This window comes from Hippoglossus hippoglossus, chromosome 14 (genome assembly GCF_009819705.1).
Source record: "Hippoglossus hippoglossus isolate fHipHip1 chromosome 14, fHipHip1.pri, whole genome shotgun sequence".
Classification (NCBI taxonomy): domain Eukaryota; kingdom Metazoa; phylum Chordata; class Actinopteri; order Pleuronectiformes; family Pleuronectidae; genus Hippoglossus; species Hippoglossus hippoglossus.
Window position 1 is genome coordinate 23,097,817 of NC_047164.1, and position 18,083 is coordinate 23,115,899.

The window sequence follows — 18,083 nt, forward strand, 5'->3', positions numbered from 1 at the left end:
CAGGTTCCAAGTCCAGAAAACAAGTTGTTTGTCCTGAGTTAAGCCTTTCTTTAATGAATGTGTGTTGTGACTTTGTGAACAGATAGATTACTGAAAAGTATGTGAGTCATATCATTATATAATTTAATTTGTTTCGGAGAAATGTAAAACTCCCCACAGAGTTCATCTAATTGCCAAAGTTTGCACTTGCATCACAAAACAACATTGGTTATATTAGTTAATTATATTCCATATATATAAGTGACTGAGCAGTCTTGTCCCACTATGGACAGAGACAGATTGATGATAGTTATGGCATTTCTGATGAATTTGACAGTTTTTATTGAACTTAAATTAGATTTGTTGGCTTTCTTCACAGGGTCTATATTTTTGCAATGTCTCCATCATTGTTCAATGACAAGTGCGTATGGAGTTACTATCTTTCTGTATATTATTGCCTTGGAATTGACGTGATTAATTATCGACAGCATACACACCCCACACATGCTTATTTAATTTAATATGAAGCCCCGATCACATCCACAACAGATGGCATTATTGAAAGTCATTCTGCAAATTGTCTGCTCTGGAAGACAAACCATATTTTGTCATCTTAAATGGACATTAACCAATTGTAAATCTGTTGTAGCCTGGCCATAACTCAAACAGGAAATAGCATGAAACAGACAATTAAGACAAACACAAATGTAGCAGTTTGGAGCAGATCCACTGGGTATGAAATATTAGATATTGTATGTTTTGACATCAGCTCTCGTAGCCTCAGGTGTTACCTAGGGTGGACCTCCAACAGTGAAGCATACTTCACACTGCATGTGCGCGCAGCATTTCACTACACTATTTGCCAACTGTAGACGGCAGGGGTCCAAAGTTTGACACCACTTTTCCATTCACTTTGGTTGGGAATGCAAAATGTATTGCTGCACAGCCTCGAGCTGGTGTGCAACACACAGGCTGGAGCATGTTGTATGAAAATGAAGAAACACAATTCAAGTTCAGTTTTGATAACTATTTGTGGAGCATCCTTGTGGAAATCATCTTTGCAAGTCCAACATGCATCATTCATTTCTTATCTGGATCGCCATTATATTTCAAGAACTCCTAGGAAAACAGGAAGTATTTTTTCAATTCATAGATTATGAAAACGTCTACAGGAACATCAATGGAACAGTGTGACTTACTCACTTCCTTGCATAGAGTAAGATTAAAAGACTGATATCACTATCATACTATACACTCAGTGAACATTTTATTAAGAACATCTGTAGTCCTGTTTATTCATACAGTAATTCAATCAGCCATTCATGTGGCCACTGTGTCGTGTGTAAAATCATGTAGATTTAGGTTGGGTGCTACGGTACATTGCCTCTGGGATCAATACAGTATCTAAAATCTATCTCAGTTTTCCTCTGCTGAGACAGCAAATGGAAGAGTCACAATCTGGAGTCAACAGTATGAATTCATGGAACCATCCAGCCTTGTGTCAACGGTCCAGGCTGCTGGTGATGGTGGTGTGGTGAAGATTTCCTTGACACTGGCCCTTTAATACCACTCAGCCATGGTTTAAATACATCTGCTCAGTGCACATACAACTATTGTTGCTGACTACGTGCATCCCACAGTTTACCATCCTCTAAAGGTTACTGTCAGCAGGATAATGCTCCATGTCACAAATTCAAAGTCGTCTCTGACTGGTTCCTAGTTCAGTGAACTTGGGTGACCTCCCCAGTCACCAGATATGAATCCAGTAGAACACCTTTGGGATGTAGCAGAAGGGGAGACTGGCAGCATGAATGTGCAGCTGACAAAACTGCAGAGATGATGTGATACAGTGTGACATCAAGACCCCAGGAAGTCACTGCACCCAGCTAGGAATCAGTGCTGCTCACAACCCCTGATAACACAGCAACGTTTTTTTTTACACAAAAGTTTGGTATGCATTAAATAAATGAGTAACATGTTCATTAGATAGCTTTGGATGTGTTGTTGTGGTTGTTGTTGTCTTTTGATCTTGAATGTGAGGAATTGTTGGTTCTTAATACTGCAAACACAAATATAAAGCTTTATCCTCCTCCCGAGTTCATCCAGAGAATTGTTTTGCTGAGTGTGCATGTTCTTTTTCAGTGCTGCGTGCCCTGCTTCACATTCATACTCATTCTGCACTACCTTCACACCTGGGAGAACTGCCCAGGACCACAGTTTATCACACATCTATTGATTGAGCAGCTGCTGCATACCTGCTGGTGTTGGGACGGACAGCCGCTCAGAAGATTTGAGGCGATATTCTTTTGGTCACAAGGTTGTTTACAGTCTTTGTGTTTGCTTGTGTTGGCGAGTTAAAGAGAAAGACCTGACTGTCACATGAAACAATGGAAACATCTTTAGTGAGTTAAAGAACAGATGCTGGTTATGTATATTTCACGAGTAATAGGCCCTATGTTAAAACGTGCAGTACTCCCCGCTGTTGGCTGTTTACCTCTTATTCATTGGGATAAATTGGACTGTCAATATGACTGAATTTTTAGCATGTAAAAGCTCTGCCTTTGATTTTCAGTGTCTGCAAAAAGCGGAGGAAAATGACCCTGTGGAGACGGAGTTCAGACAGATGGAGCAAGATTAATTTGCATCAGCAAATTAAGCTGTCCAAGAATATATGTGGGAAAAAGTGAGAAAATATACTCAATTTATTGTCCAAATTAATTGACTTGGCTTGTACAAGGCAGCAATTATATTTTTATGGTCCACAGTATATTTTTCTGTATCCATCCATCTATACACCTATCCATCCATCAATCCTTTGCTTTCCAATTTTAATTTCTCTTTTCCCTTAGTGAGGGAAAATAGACATTTTGTGGATCATTGACGATCCCTGAGCAGTATCGTACTCTTCACCACTTCAGTTTATAAAACCTGCAGAGTGTCATGTTTATTTAGACATGCTTTGATACCAAGTGCCTTCGAACAGCCACACATTTTTAAAGAATGTGACATGAAGCAACCTTATCGTCATTTTCTTTTAATTGAGCACAATTGCTTTCTGCCTCTAAGCAGCTTTAACGGTGAAGCCTGAATGCCTTTAGATTACGGTGGTGTAGTACCTGTGAAGAATAAAACTATGCACGGCCGATAAACTGTTTAGGAGAAGTGCAGGATACAATTAAGAGCCACATATAGATACAAAAAGCATTCTGCTCACACTTAGGTCATTTGTATGTGTCTGTACATTATTTAGTGTTTGTAGATTTATGTGACATTTAGAGATGAAACAACATAACCAACAGATATGTACAGTAGACACTTTGTACCAGAGGCAGTACAAAGCTGCTTCCAAGACTTAGTTCAGTTATCAGAGCGGAAAGTTGGGAACTGGACTTTATACCGACCTCTGGATAGTTTTGTTTTCATTACTGTGAAAAAGACACAGCTTCTAATTGTGCTGATCATTTTTCTGTAAAAACTTAATTTGACGAGTTGAGTGAACTCTGGGCAGAGCTGTTATTCAAGTCATGACATGAAGTCAACATACTTCAAGTCAGAAGATGCCGTGTTTATAAGTTGTGAAGGTGTCTACACATAATTGTTCACTCATTCAAACACCACTGCCATAATGCTGCACCTTTTCTATCACATACACCATTCACTCACTGCTAGCACAGCCATCAAAGCTTATTTTTCCCAATGAGACCTCATTATGTGGTCCGGAGGAGGCGGGGATCGAGCCACCAATCTCCTGGTGACTGGACAGCCTGCAATTCCATGTTTTGTCTATCTGGTCCTTTTCTTTGAAGGTCAGATGACCTTCTTCATCTCTGGTTACATACATACATTGGTCACAGTCAGAATATATTACTGTCATGTTCTTCAAGTCTGTCTGATCAATCCCAAGTCGTAGTGTCCCACTGTTTTGGAAGAAACGGCTTATGGAGACAAAACTGCTGCACAAGTGAACACACAAAATTTCAACTTTCCATTTCCTTTGTTCTTCACAGTCAAGCTGAGCAGAATGAAACATCTTTTTGCATTGTTGTGCCTATGCTGTTCAACATGAGGTATTACATGGGTCGGGGCTGTCTCTGTTAGCAGCTATGATTCAAGAGGGTTCTGGGAACAAAATTGTCTTTGACTTTCCAGGGGTGAGGCATACATTTATTGAAACCAAAAATGGTATCATAGTAATAAATTGGTGAGTTCTCTCTGGGATTAATAGAAATGAAATAGGAGGAATGTGGCTCTGGAGGTAAAGTGAGGTAGAGAGAGGTAGAGTGGGTCGTCCACTACTCTGAAGGTCGATGATTTGATCCCCAGTCCGCATGTCGACGTGTCCTTGGGCAACACAGAACCTAAAATTGCTCCTGACGGCTGTGCTGTCGGTGTGTGAATGGGATGTATGAGTGATGGAGAAGCCGCCATGTATGAAGTATTTTAGCGATCCTTAAGACGAGAAAAGCGTTTTATGAACAGAGTTCACTATTTTATTTAACACCAGTGTTATCCTTCAGACAACCTGCTGCTTGGGGACAAACTCTTCTCCACACTCTAATTCCTCCCCAATATATGATGCTTCCCTTGAGGCTGTGCATTTATCAAACTTACAGTGGCACAAGATAAAGTTCAGGCCAAATCTCACTCAACTTTTCTGGTCTGTGTGTGACTCATAGGGTATAGCCTCCTCAGGTCCAGCTGATTGAGTCATTTATCATAATGACACACCTACAGCTGACTACAGACAACACCGCAGCTTGGTCCTGCCCATTGATTCCAAAGACTCAGAATGATGGATTGCAATTATCAGCGAGTCAAATTGCTTGTAAAAAACCAAGCTTTAGTTTATGTTCATGATCAGCGTATGCATCAGCTTTTATTTAATATTTATGTCGTCAAACGCCACTAAGCCTCAAGTGTGATTATAAATCATGGTAACCATAGATCCCTTTATCAAACAGAAGAACCCAGGAGGCCCAGTTTGGAAACAGCTGGAAGAGTCACACAGTTAAAGTTATTGTTATTGTTGTTTTCACTGAAATGTATATGTCAAATTTAATGGCCTCATATTACTCACAGTTGACACAGCTTACGTCTGTAAAGGAGATGGAGAGTGTTACAATTTATCACCATGTCACCCTTCCTGGAGATCACATCTTTCATGCAGCTCTATGACACGGATTCTGTCACCATGAGTGAAGCAAGGCTTTCAAGACTCTGGAAGTATATCAAACGTGCTAAGCAGCTTTGGCGGTTAGCCCCAATGAAAGGGAAAGACGCCTGCACCATTTTTCATGTCAGTGCTCTTTCTTGAGATGAAGTGACGCGTATTTGCATGTCATCCCTAAAATTTTGAAATAATTAAATTTAAAGAAAGTGTGCTCCTCTATATTTCACTTCACACACTCCCATGATCATTTAAACAGTAAACCTAAATCCATTCATAGTTTATACTCCTACAGCCCCAAAAAATGTATTCAAAAGAGAGTCTTCAAATTTGACTAAAAAAATAGTAACCAAGTCAGATACATAATCGACTTTGGCTTTGGGACTTTGTGGTTTTGTCTAGAAAGCTTTACAATGGAACAATCATTGACAGTGAGTCACTTCTTACAAACAGTTATGGCATTGTAACAATAGTAAACACAGGCTAACATTGATTGGAGGGGATACATTTGTGAGAACGCTGTCTCTTGGCATCAGGGTACATTGGTGGCAAAATGAGAGCATCTTTGAATGGATGCAAGTAATAGATTGTCAGTGAATAGGCGGCGGATGGCACAAGCAAGAACAAGCATTCAAGTGTCATGAGGCTGCAAGGCTGTAATATGAGAAAGGGCTGCTAAACCAGAATCCAATTGGTTTGAAAGCTATTGGTACTACAGCATGGCGGTGTTCCTGTTGCATACAAATGTGCTCAGTTTCATCCAGGGCTTTTTTTCATTCAGAACAAGCCTTCATTGAGTCATTTATCAGTTATTTATTGAATCAAAATGGGCCATAGCACAGGGAGATCAGTGTGCCAACGCTTTGCCTTTACAGAAACAGTCCCTATGGATTTGCTGAATGGTAGTAGTTTTTTTTTTGCTTTAAATATGATTCTACCACTCACACTGGAAATATTTGTCGTTGTGGTGTGGAAATAACCCCGTTAATCAAATGTTAATGATGTTTGTCTCTTCCATGTTTGTTGTGATGATGCCATCGGGTCATTCAGGGATTTCATTTGTGTTTTAGTTTGATGTAAAAAAACGTCAAAATCAGTGATGCTGATGCAGGTTGTCAGAACAAGCTTGAAGTCTTTTTCTCATACAGTCAGTGCATGCTCAGTGCATGTAGGAGACTCATTACTGTAATGAGCCACTTGTACATGTTTGGCTATTGGCGAGTTCCAGCAGTTTGCTTTGATGGATCATTTGTGTTCAGTGATCCAATCCGTCGGGCAGCAGTGTAAAGACAGCCACAGGGACATGTGAATCAGTGTATTAAAGCATCACAGCTAATGAAGTCTCTAAATCCGCATTGATCAATTTTTACCAACTTAGCACTAGCACTCCTTCAGCTCACTCTTTTTCCTTTTGTTGTTCCCATACGTTTTTAGTTGTGGTTCACTCTGCCCTCATCAGGGGTGTTTCCCTCTTGAAACTCACCATTCAGAACCAAGTGAAACATACCAGCTCATCTTGGTAATTATGCAAACATGTTGCTGTTTAATGACGCCTGTCTGGACATCCGCCCCAAGACGTCCCTTTTCATATATTAAAAGTTAATATCTGGGACAACGTGGCCGTCACCTGGAAGTTCCAGAAACATCGAAATTTGTTGCCATTATCAATGAGCCTTTTAGCGAATGCACTCAGGTTTATAACTACAGTATATTGTGTATTCTGAAGGTTTATACATCATATGCATTGAGACAAACAGCTTAATATACTACATATTGTCCAAATAGTCTAGTATAGTGTATATACTCGGCAAACATACCTTAGCTACAAAAATACATTTTGCTGTTTTTACAGTGGCACACTGAGTAATACTGACATACAATATTTTTTTTTTCAAGATAAATAGAAAAGGATCATCAAAAATACAGCTTACAGATAATTAATTTGAAACCTTAACCATTTTAATTACTTCTGAGGCACTTTGCTCTAGTTTCCACTGAGACGCTGCAGACGGCTAACTCCAGAACAGCCGCTGACAATCCCCCTCCCCCAGAGCGCTGCGAGGAAAACAGAGGGTTTAATTCATTGAAGTTTTCATTAACAGGAGCATTATAGAGCACACACAGTGACATAAAAGACAACTCTTTGAACAAACTTAATCAATAGTGTTTTTCCTGACCCATTTTTTCCTTCCCTCTTGCATTTCAAAGTCAAGTGAGCGAGTGCAACTCTGCCCATGCGCAGCTTTCTTCTCTTTAGGTGAGCTAGGCTTATTCTCTTGTGGCCGGATGATGCTCCTCTAATATAAGACATCAATGTGGCAAATAAATCCTTAATATTTTTAGATAAAGCTTGCATCATTGAGCAACTGTTTAAAAACCTAATGCAAGATGATAATTATTTTACATGAATGTCTTCTTTCTAGAACATCCTCGCACAACCATTTCACCTCAAACATTCAGATGCCGCAGCTTTTGCTCTGCGGTCAGACCTGGGACACAACGTCACAATGTATCCAGTGTTTGATGAGACATTTTTGCTGTGGTTCAGTGGGAAAAGCAGGTCATCCACTAATCAGAAGGGCTGTGGTTCGATCCCCGACTCCTCCAATCTGTATTCCTGAAAACTCTGTACAAAATACTGGATCCCAAATTGCCCCTGTGGACTGTGCCATCAGTTTGTGAATGGTGTGAGATAGATCCCCCAAAAATTGCAGCATACAGTAGTATGAGTGTGTAAATGGGGGAGTTTGGAAATTTACTGTAAATCACTTTGAGTGGTAGTTGAGATGAGAAATGCCTGGTAAATACTGGCCATTCACCAGTCCATTTGTATCTGCAATATCAACTTTACAAAGCCACAATATGACAAATATGTACTGTGTTTGACTGTAGTTTATGTGAAATATAAAACTGACAAATAATCTTTCTCTTACAAAACTGACAAATAATGTTTGAAACAGCAAGGTGAAGTTATTATGTTTTTTGGGTTGTTTCTTTTTTAGATTTCCTAGCCTCATTGTGATGCACCAAGCTGTGATAAAGGGGTAAGCTCATTAGCCCTGAGGCCATATAGCCAAAAAAAACACTGTTACTCGACTAACAGTGAGAGCAGAGGTTGTAGGATTCCTCTAACAACCACAAGGGAAATCAGTGAGCTGAATCCACACTTGAAAACAAACTTGGACAAGTAACGCAAAAGTGCGATTTAATACAGAAAGACGTCTTGGTGTTGCCGTATAATGACCATTGTTTTTCCTGCTTCTTGTTACAAGCCTGTGCATGTATCAACACTATAGCAACAGTGAAGCATGTACATCATCCAACTAAATTATAGGGCTAAAGGAACTACAGAGATACAATGAGGACATCACATGAACAGTGATTGGCCAGGTTTGGCTGCTGGTCTTTTTTCCTACAACTTTTCCAAATCATGGACATTTTTCGACAGTAAAGACAACTGTTAGACTCACTTATATTTTTATTTTATTCTCTTCTCTGTTACTCACATCTAGCAAAGCCATGTCCAGTTGAAACCTTATTTTTAGATGTAGCTAATAAAAATATATGGCCTGAGGACATATATCCATCCTGTGCTGCTTTATGGCAATAATCCAGTGAAAAAATGGTATGGTAACATACTGTAAGCATTGTTTGGCATGTCAAAATGTATCATAATACAAAGAATTTGTGGTCCTGATTTGTTGCAGAATATTTTGACAAACTATCTATTTAATCTGACAAAGCAGCTGCTCATTACTGCTGCCTCTACAGCTGCTGCTACCTATGCTTGTCACGCCCCACCTCCACCCAGCATCCACCTCCGAGCTCTGATTCTTCATGGTGCCGCATGGGGAAATTCCATTGATCTGTCCATGCTCTCGTCTTTTAAGTTATGCTTCATAGAGAGACATACAAAAACCTGGCTCAGCACCAAATGTAAAAATATTTACCTAACATTACAAAATGAAAAGACTAACAGGAGGCTACACATGATTGATAGAAGAGTCTGCCCTGCTGAGGCCATCATTTCCATGAAAAGTATCCTACAAATTGACAGTAGAACACACGTTTGATACAGGATTAGGTTCATCCTTCACTCTAAAATAACAATCAACAATTATTGTACATATTGCATTGACATTTTTTAGACATTTATGAATTGTGGTTGAAATTTTGGTCAACAAACGAGGTTCTGAGACAAGTTGTTCTTTGTAAATTTATTTGTAAAAGCTTTCTGCAGAAAGGATCACACAGGCAAGGTGGAGGTTGCAAGTAAGATGAAATGTGAAGTGTCTGTGCTCATATTTAAGTGTCTCTGTGTGGGTTACCTTCTGACCCCAAAACACGCAGTGAATGTATTGTTCTATGTCTGGAACTTATCTTCTGTAAAGGTGTGACTGATAGGCTGCATTCTAAATGTGTTGGTATCATGTATGGTGAGGGTGTTGTGTCAGTCAGCTGAGTTCTTCAAATAAAGGACAAACACAGTTAAACCAGAGTAAAGCAAAGGGTCACATGATAAGGGGATCAACTTCAGCAAGACATGAATTGACAATGGGCTCACATGCTAGACAGTGGGTGCACCATAAAGTTTATGTTGAGCTGTACCCTCGATTAAAATGTCTGCTGTAAGCATAAACTAAGAAGTTATTAAGTAAATTTCCATTACAGAATTCACTTACAGACTTGAACCTTGAGACATTAAAATACTTGATACCTTAAACCAGACCCAAAGAATAAAAAGTACAGGTAAAAAATCTGTGCCAAGTAACACATTCCTACACTCCCCATGTCCGCAACAGCATTCCGTAATTTTGCAGTGGAAAACAATGAAGAACAAATGTTATAATGTTTACCGCCAGCTGGGAAAAAGATACCAAAGATAATAGAATTTGCACACAAAACGGATGAGGTGGTCAATACAAATTTAAGTGTAATATGCCAAATGTGCCAGTCTGAAATTACATGGGACAACACAACAATGTTACATTTTTTATTTGACATTGCAGTTGAACAGTAAGTCAGGGCAAATATTAACATAGTTGGAAATGACACTGTAGCCACCACAAATAATTATGCTGATAATGAAATACATTTTTTTTATGAAGTAATTAAGAGTAGTTTCATTTGCAATTTATCAAGAGGAATAAGCATTAGTGGATAAGGTATTCAGATTAACTTTATGATAATTTACTAAAGTAACAAAACTAATAATGCACCCTAAAAACACTCCAGGCATAATCAGGAAAAAGTACTTAATACTTAAAGTGTCTGAAACTGACTTTTAAAAATTGTATCTTGACATTATCACTCGTGCATTAATGGTCAGGTCTTCACTACTGCAGTGTAATCCTCAAAATTATTAGAACCATAGTACAATTACTACCAATGTTTAAATGGTAAAGCAGCAAAGGGCAATAAACTTGCTCTAATACATAAGAAGTGTACTAATAAATATTCATGTATTGTATTAATTCACTATGTAATGAATTTGCTGTTTAAATTGTATATGATAAAGAGGGAAAATTTAAGTTTAGGGTTTAGGATTTGACTCTGAACTCGTCCTTCCTTCCTTAGGACTTGCATGGAAAGATTTGAGGCTTACTCTGCCAGGGTATGAATTTGAAGGACTTTTGGTTAGATTGTATCATCATCACTTCGGGAATTTCTTAATTTCCCATTAACTAACAAATTATCATTGATTCATGTTAATGGATGAAACCTAATTAAACTGTTGTATCACCAAAGTAGGACAATGGTGATGCGATTAAGTTTATGTAGAAGTTCACAAATGTCCTCTTCCATCCGCTTCCAAAAGGCAGAAATAATAAGATAACCCGCATATTAATGACTGTCAGACTTTTTCTGCTTCAGTGCTGTTTCACTTGTATTGCAAACTTCAGAATGGATTCACTTTTGTTGACTGCCAGGAGTGTGTTTCTGAATGGAGTCACAGTGAGGTCGTAGCACTGTTTCCCTGTTTACACTCCCCAAAAATATAGCAACAAATAGTGCCCCCAACAAGTTCCTGTATGGTGGCTCCCATCCACCCTCCCAAGCACTGATAATAAAAAACAATCAGTTTTTAATGAGGAAGTTAATATTTTACAATCCTATTACATTTGTTGCTGCAAAGATAACAGCTCAGCTCTAACAGTGTATGTTGGGAAATGGCACTGGCCTAAGAATGTCCTTTGGTGTATATCACCCTACTTCTTGGATTCCTGGATATCATCTTGGGCTGCTGTTGGTCTAGGGGTTACAAACTTTGCTCCAAATCCTTCCACATACTTCTACCTTAATTTCTAATCGTCTCTGTAATGTCTATTTCACAGGTTTTCAAAGTGTGTGACTGTCATCCTCAAGGGAGCTCCAAGCAGTTTCAGGGGAGGCTCAGTGAAATAATTTAGCATTGGTTTTTAGATTATTCATCAAAATGTATCAGCTGTGGCTGAGGGGGTAGAGTGGTCATCATTTAATCAGAAGGTTGTTAGTTTGATTCCAGTCTTCCCCATCTTAATACCAAAGTTTCCTTGGGCAAGATGTGTGGTGTCTGAATGTTTAGTCAAGTTTTCTATTCCCTATATAGTACACATATTTCCTGCAAAAAATCCCAAAAGTCACAAACATCAACCTTTTGTGAGTTAAACAGAAATGAGAAGGAAAATATTGTTGCTTTGAGTACTGAAGTTCAGTCAGTGTTGATGTCCGACTAAATGTAGTGGATGTGTATAAAATACGGGAAGCACTGCAAATTAAAAATAAGCTTAGCCTTAGAATTAGAACTATCACATCTAGAATTGTGAGGTTTAGAACAATCTTCTCATTAACAGCCATGATATTCAGACTGAAACAAGTCGCCTTATGGCAGCAAACAATACTTTTTAGAGAGCTACTGTAGCAAGGTTGATATTCAGGTCCACATAGGATGGGAGAAGAGAGGTGTAAACCGGCTGAGACAAGTCAGTGTCATCAACGGGTAGCAGTGAGCAAAGCGCAAACAAGGTGAGCCAGAATGTGATTGTTGAAAACTAGACCCTACTTTGGTCCGGGGCAGTTAGCAGGAGAGCTGGGGCCGCTCAGAAGTTGTTCCTGAAGGGGAGGAGGGAGGTTTGACAGGATGGGTATGTGGTGCAAATAGCATTGTAACTGAGAATCCCTAAACAAGAGAAATGAGTGCACCCAACGGTCCCAATTAGAGCAAGGATTAAACCAATATGATGACTTGTAAACATTGTGTCATTACGAGGCAATTCAACACTGTCCTCTTGAGACAAACAACTGCAAGTGCCTAAAAGCAACTTTTATTCAAGTGACAAAGCACTTTAGTTATGACTCTTGTCTGTGGGGAGCAAAGGGGGGGGGTGTAATTACAACATTTACCTAACAGTAACAGAGAAGTCATCTTAACCTTAACTATGATCTTTCTCAAGCTCTAACCAAGTGGCTTAGGAGCCCAAACCTGTTCATTTCATTTTATTTATGTTTTTGATACATTGTTTCATATGTTGTTGTGTTTTTTTATCTGCAGTATAAGGTGACCTTTTGTGCTCTGAAAGGTGCCTATAAATAAAATGTATTATTATTATTATTATTAAATGATAAAAGGATTTTATTTTTGTGAAGAGATTGGCACTGGTTTTGGAAGGCAATGACATTATGTCATCCTGCCAATACTGGAATTAGACCAGGAAATGTGTTATTGTAGAGGAAAGTTCTGCATGCAAATTTTACTGCAACAACATCAGTGAAGAAATTAGTTTTCGACAACATTCTCTGCCAAAATGAATTAATCTCAAAATACCATTGGTGGAAGCAGGGTCGGAGTTGTTTGGGCTCCAGCCTCACCAAGAATTGTGTTAGCCCCACAGTAGCCATACCATGGAACAACCAAGGAAATTACAGAGCAGACTAAACCAATATGTTCTGTTTTCATTTGACCTGAATGCTGTCAGTGACTAATCTGCTGCACAACAGCGCATCCTCATCCTAACAACAGGCATATTACACTGATCTGCATTAATAACATATTCACTGTTCATTCATTTTATTTTGCCACTGTCCAGAGATCAGTGCTGAAGATGTACTCTCTTACACATCAATCACATTCTCTCAAATGACCCTGCCTTGCACTTATGGTAGATAACAGCTCGCAGAGCATTTTTTTCGCAAAGCTGCAATTTGGTTTGCGTGTGTTTAGTTAGCTAAAAGTTGGGACTATTTTACTATGGATCGCTTTATGTTCACCAGAGTGGGAGACAGCTGGCACAATTTGTTGTTGATGCCCTAATTGAATGAACACCTGTTACATCCCCACATGCACTGCACACACTTTGTTTCTACCTGGTAATTGTGGAGGGAAACAAAAGACGTGTCTCTGCCAAGGCTGGAGCTGTCCTCACTGGAGTCTCAGCACAAACACGTGTCTGTCCAGGACAACAAATGTCTGTAGCCAGGTGACTTTGAATTTATTTGAACGACAGGGTTGACTAAACTGTGCTGACTCTAACTTGCTCTCCCTCTTACTCTGTGTGTGTGTGTGTGTATTGAAGAGTGTGACAGATGATATGCAGCAGTTTGTAGCAAACTAGTGTGCATGACCACACTCGAACGGTTTAAATAACTTGAATCCTCAAGAGTGAAATTGAAGTAAAGTAATGACTTGTTTTGAGTTGCATTTTATTTTACTGTCTTTAGTTGTCTGTATTTCGTTGCAGTTGTTGGCAAGCAGTGGAATTCCATTGCGAATGAAATTCACTGGGTAAGAGCCATTTATTCATTTGTCTATCCACTTGTTTATCCAGACATGTTTATCTTTAGGATTTTGGTTGCTGCACAAAGATTATCCATTGGGTTTCAATACCCCACAAAGGGGGCTACGTTTTAAACAAAGAGCCAGACTACAGCATAACTACACTTTTACATGGTTACATTGCTTAGCAGTAGAGAAAGATTGTGTTCTGATTTAATTCAGGGAATTGAAGCATGAGACATTACAACCAAAGCAATGGCTGTTGACTAAACCACAGGAAGGACTGTGCATGCAAACCCTGGGCTCTGGTGTCCAGGTCCTGCTCCCACTATCCATCCCCAACCAAATGAAGAAAATACCAAAACATAGCATTTTGTCATTGCAGTTTCAATGACAAAATGTCAGTAATGGCCTTATAAATCCATCATCTATCAAAGCTATCCCTGTAGGGTTAATAAAGGAAGCCTTCAGGCTGTGTAGAGCCACCAGAATACAGTCCACCTTCTTAGCATGCTATCATGCAGTCATTTTTCAAAAAAGCGCGAGACTAATGCAGATGGTTACACAAGCTGGTACCCAAAAATGTCAGGAATGCATTAAAACAAAATGTCTGGAGGTCAAAAACTGGAAGACCACCTGCCAGACAAATCCGTCCCCAAAGCGGTAAAGAAGAGGCAAATAGATTAACAGCAAACTACTCACATCAGAAAAGAAGATAGATAAAACATCTCAGGTGCTGAGAAGCCAGAGCAGTTCTCCTGACTGAGCCGAGAGAGCCGAGCAAAGCCAGGATATCATTCCTGACAAGAATTGGTTCAAGTCCTCACTTGGCTCCTGACGGTATAGGGAAACTGGCTGGAAACCTGAAATCTAACCACAGGAAATAAGAGGCTTTGTGAGAACCTGTAGAAGCTTCAAAAGAGCTGGAAAAGCTAAAGTGGGGGAAGTATGATGGAGAAAAATGACTTTACTTTAAATTTTAAAGGCTTTGATGAATTTTTAAGTGTCAGACGTGTTCGATTTATTTTAGTGTCTGTTAGCACATGGGTCCCTCTGTGTTTGAGAGCGTGTGTTTTTGTTTTTCCGCATGGCTGTTTTAGTAGTCTGCAAACTGGACAGTGTTTTCTTTTTGATCATAGATCAGAGGCAGTGCGTAGCCATCAGAGTTCTGTCGGCCATTATTTATTGATGAAACAACAATTTCAGCAAGACACCCCTCCCCCCTTTCAATCACCAGGACAGCTCAGATGTCTGCCTAACAGATGAGCCCTGAGCTGAATGTGAGACCAGATTTTACTTAAGAAAAACAAAGGAAGTTGTAATGGAAAATTCCACTGATCAATGTCTTACTGCTGTTTTGACTATTTTCTGTGCACTTAGCGGATGCAACCTCAAAGTTCATGCCCTTACTTGGTGATTTCACCTCCTGTTGACCTTTATCTGTGCAACTGGGTGCTGGGGTTGATTCCTCTTTCTGTAGCAAGTGATGCCAGATATCAGACGTTTCCTGTCTGCTTTCTGTCTTGTTTCCTGTTTATCACATTGTATAAAAACCTTCCTTTTTTACTACTCCTGGTTGCACTCTGAAGCCTTGTTGCTGACTGTGTAACCCTCTGCAGAGCTAATAATTAAAACTCAAAGACAACTCCGGTCTGAGAAACTCATTATTTCACATCTCGAGACAAATTTCCACTACAAAGTCATTAAAGTTCAGCAATTGCTGGACACACAACAATCTGTCATGAGGACATTCTGTCTTTTTCAGAAGTCTCAGCCATAAGAGCAGTTAGCTCTGATATACACATACATTACACCATGGTTCCAGTCAGTTAACATTCATCTTTATGCAATATAACTGTGCTTCTTTCACAATACATCAACATTTTTCATTATTTACTCTCAATGAGGCTACTGTGAACATTCTAAAGCACACGATACAAAGGAACTTCTGTTCTCATTTTAGACTCATCAGCTGGGCTTGTTTTCTCTTTCAGCTGTCACATCTCATTTGGTGATATCTTGCCGTTAGCAGTGTAGGCAGCGGCCCCTCAACGTTGTGTCACTGCTATTGGTGCTGCTCGGACTTCCACGAGGCAAAGATGAGGTCACATTTGTTAAAGAGGAACAACTTCCACTGGGCAAAGTCAGACAGGATGAACCAGTGGATTGGAGAGCTTTGGGACAAGTGGCTCTGGTCCTTGTGCACGTACGCACTCATGCTTAATTTAGACATGCTTCAGGTAGATCAGAGGTCATTGTTTGCAGCAGGGGAACATTGACGGTCATGGTAATTTATCCATTTATTTCTCTGCTCTTTTAAAGATATTGTTTCCATACAAGATACAGGTTCATATTAATTGATTTTATTGATGGTGTTCTTACAAAGTTTCCTGAACTGGAGCAGTGCATCATTGAAAAAATCAAATGACTGGATTCAGTCAACAGAAACGCTGGAGTACTTTTATTTTGGAACGGATAGGCTACAGTAAGTGTTGCAAACATTTTGTTTGTGACATATTGGACAGATAAACATTTTTGAAAGATCATTTTCACTTTCTATTCAGCTGTGAACCGTGCGTGGAACAAAAAAATCTGCAAGACCTTGAATCTCTAGAAGAGCACCGGGGCTGAACAGTGACTGAACCGCAGCCAATGTGGCAGCTGTAATCTGTTAACAAGGGCGTGGGAATTTAAAGCAAGCAGCTCTACAGACGTAAAAACTGCATAAATAGGTTTTAAGAAGAACTTTCTTCCTAAGAATGGTTGGTGAATGAGGTCTATAGTTCTTACTGATGTTTCCATGCAGATTGTGTGCTGTCGTATATCTTTCCCCGTCCAATTATATGCATCAGTCAGTCACAGACTATTGAATAATGCTTCATGTTGACGTCTATTTTTCTCACTCAGTCATACAGATCTCCAATACTCATTATGTGAGGATATTGAATTTTTCGTGTTTGTTTAGGCTGGTTGTGGGCCCAAGAGAGAACACTGAGATTTAGCTTAGAGGCTGGGAAAGAGCAGATAGGAGAATAGAGCTTAGCCGAGGTTGGAGCCAGACCTGTGTGGAAACCAGGTGAGGTTGGAGGGGAAGCCGAACCAGAGCTAGGTGGGGCTCCAGTTGAGAGAGTGCAGTCCAGGGAGCAGGGATCCTGAACAGAGCCACATGAGACAGTGGCAGAGACAGGAGGGAGTACAGACTTCTGTTTGCAGAGGAGAAGAGGAATTTCCAACTAGAAAAATACAGTGGTGCAAAAATCTGCCACAGAGACATTAAATGTGACTCACAGAAAGCAGTCTATATGATCTGGTGGAGTGTTGAGGCAGGAAGTGGGTATAAGATGCAGAACAGGATGATGATGATGGTGGCTGGCAGCTGACTCCACTCCTGTAATTAAACACACACCCACACACAGAAAAGGAAAGAGAGGCTGCCAGTTAGACAGAAGTGGAGGGTCTGACAATGGTAGTTGTGCAAAGTCACTAAATAATGAAACTGTTTAAAAACCATCATAAATAATATACCAGCTGGCGATGAGCTCAGCCTTGACCCATGCTGCTGAAAAGGGTTCATCAAGACAAGATAACTTGTTTTCTGCATAATGATTAATGGACACTTATGCCTTGACCTTTTCATCTCTACATGAGCAAATGGACAGAAATCAATGTCCATGACAGGGGAGGACACAGTTAGTTCAAATTCTCCTTTGCTGTCCGTTCTCATAAGGCTGAGACACTCAAACACTGACACGTATGATCTGAGATGTCCCAGAGCATTCTGAGAAGCATTACATACCTTTACGTCTGAAAAGCAATAAAAACATGTCTTTGGTATATTTGCATTAGTTACAGCCATAGATCTTCAGATGTCAAATTAAAATACAAATATAGAGGAATAGATGCATTTAAAATGGCGCATTGCATTTCTGTGATTGATGAGGGAGTGTATGTGTGTGTGTGTACATGGATGCAAATCATTACTGTAATAATTGGTCATGTATCGACAACTAAATACCAAGTTTTGACTGAATATAATTTTAACTTATCTTTAATATTTCATTAATGGCTCTGATTATGTGGGTTGCAACGTAGCGTTTATAAAGCTTCCCTTCGAACCCTTCCCTCTCTCTCAAATAGCCCCTGCTGGTGTGTAAATCTGCTCAAACCTGTTTGTCTATCAGACAG

General features: G+C 39.7%; 1 protein-coding gene across 1 annotated transcript in view; it reads left to right on the forward strand.

Annotated features, from left to right (window-relative positions):
• The window catches only part of opcml (opioid binding protein/cell adhesion molecule-like), a 312,515-nt gene that overhangs the window by 1,325 nt on the left and 293,107 nt on the right, over positions 1–18,083 (forward strand). The window lies entirely within an intron of this gene.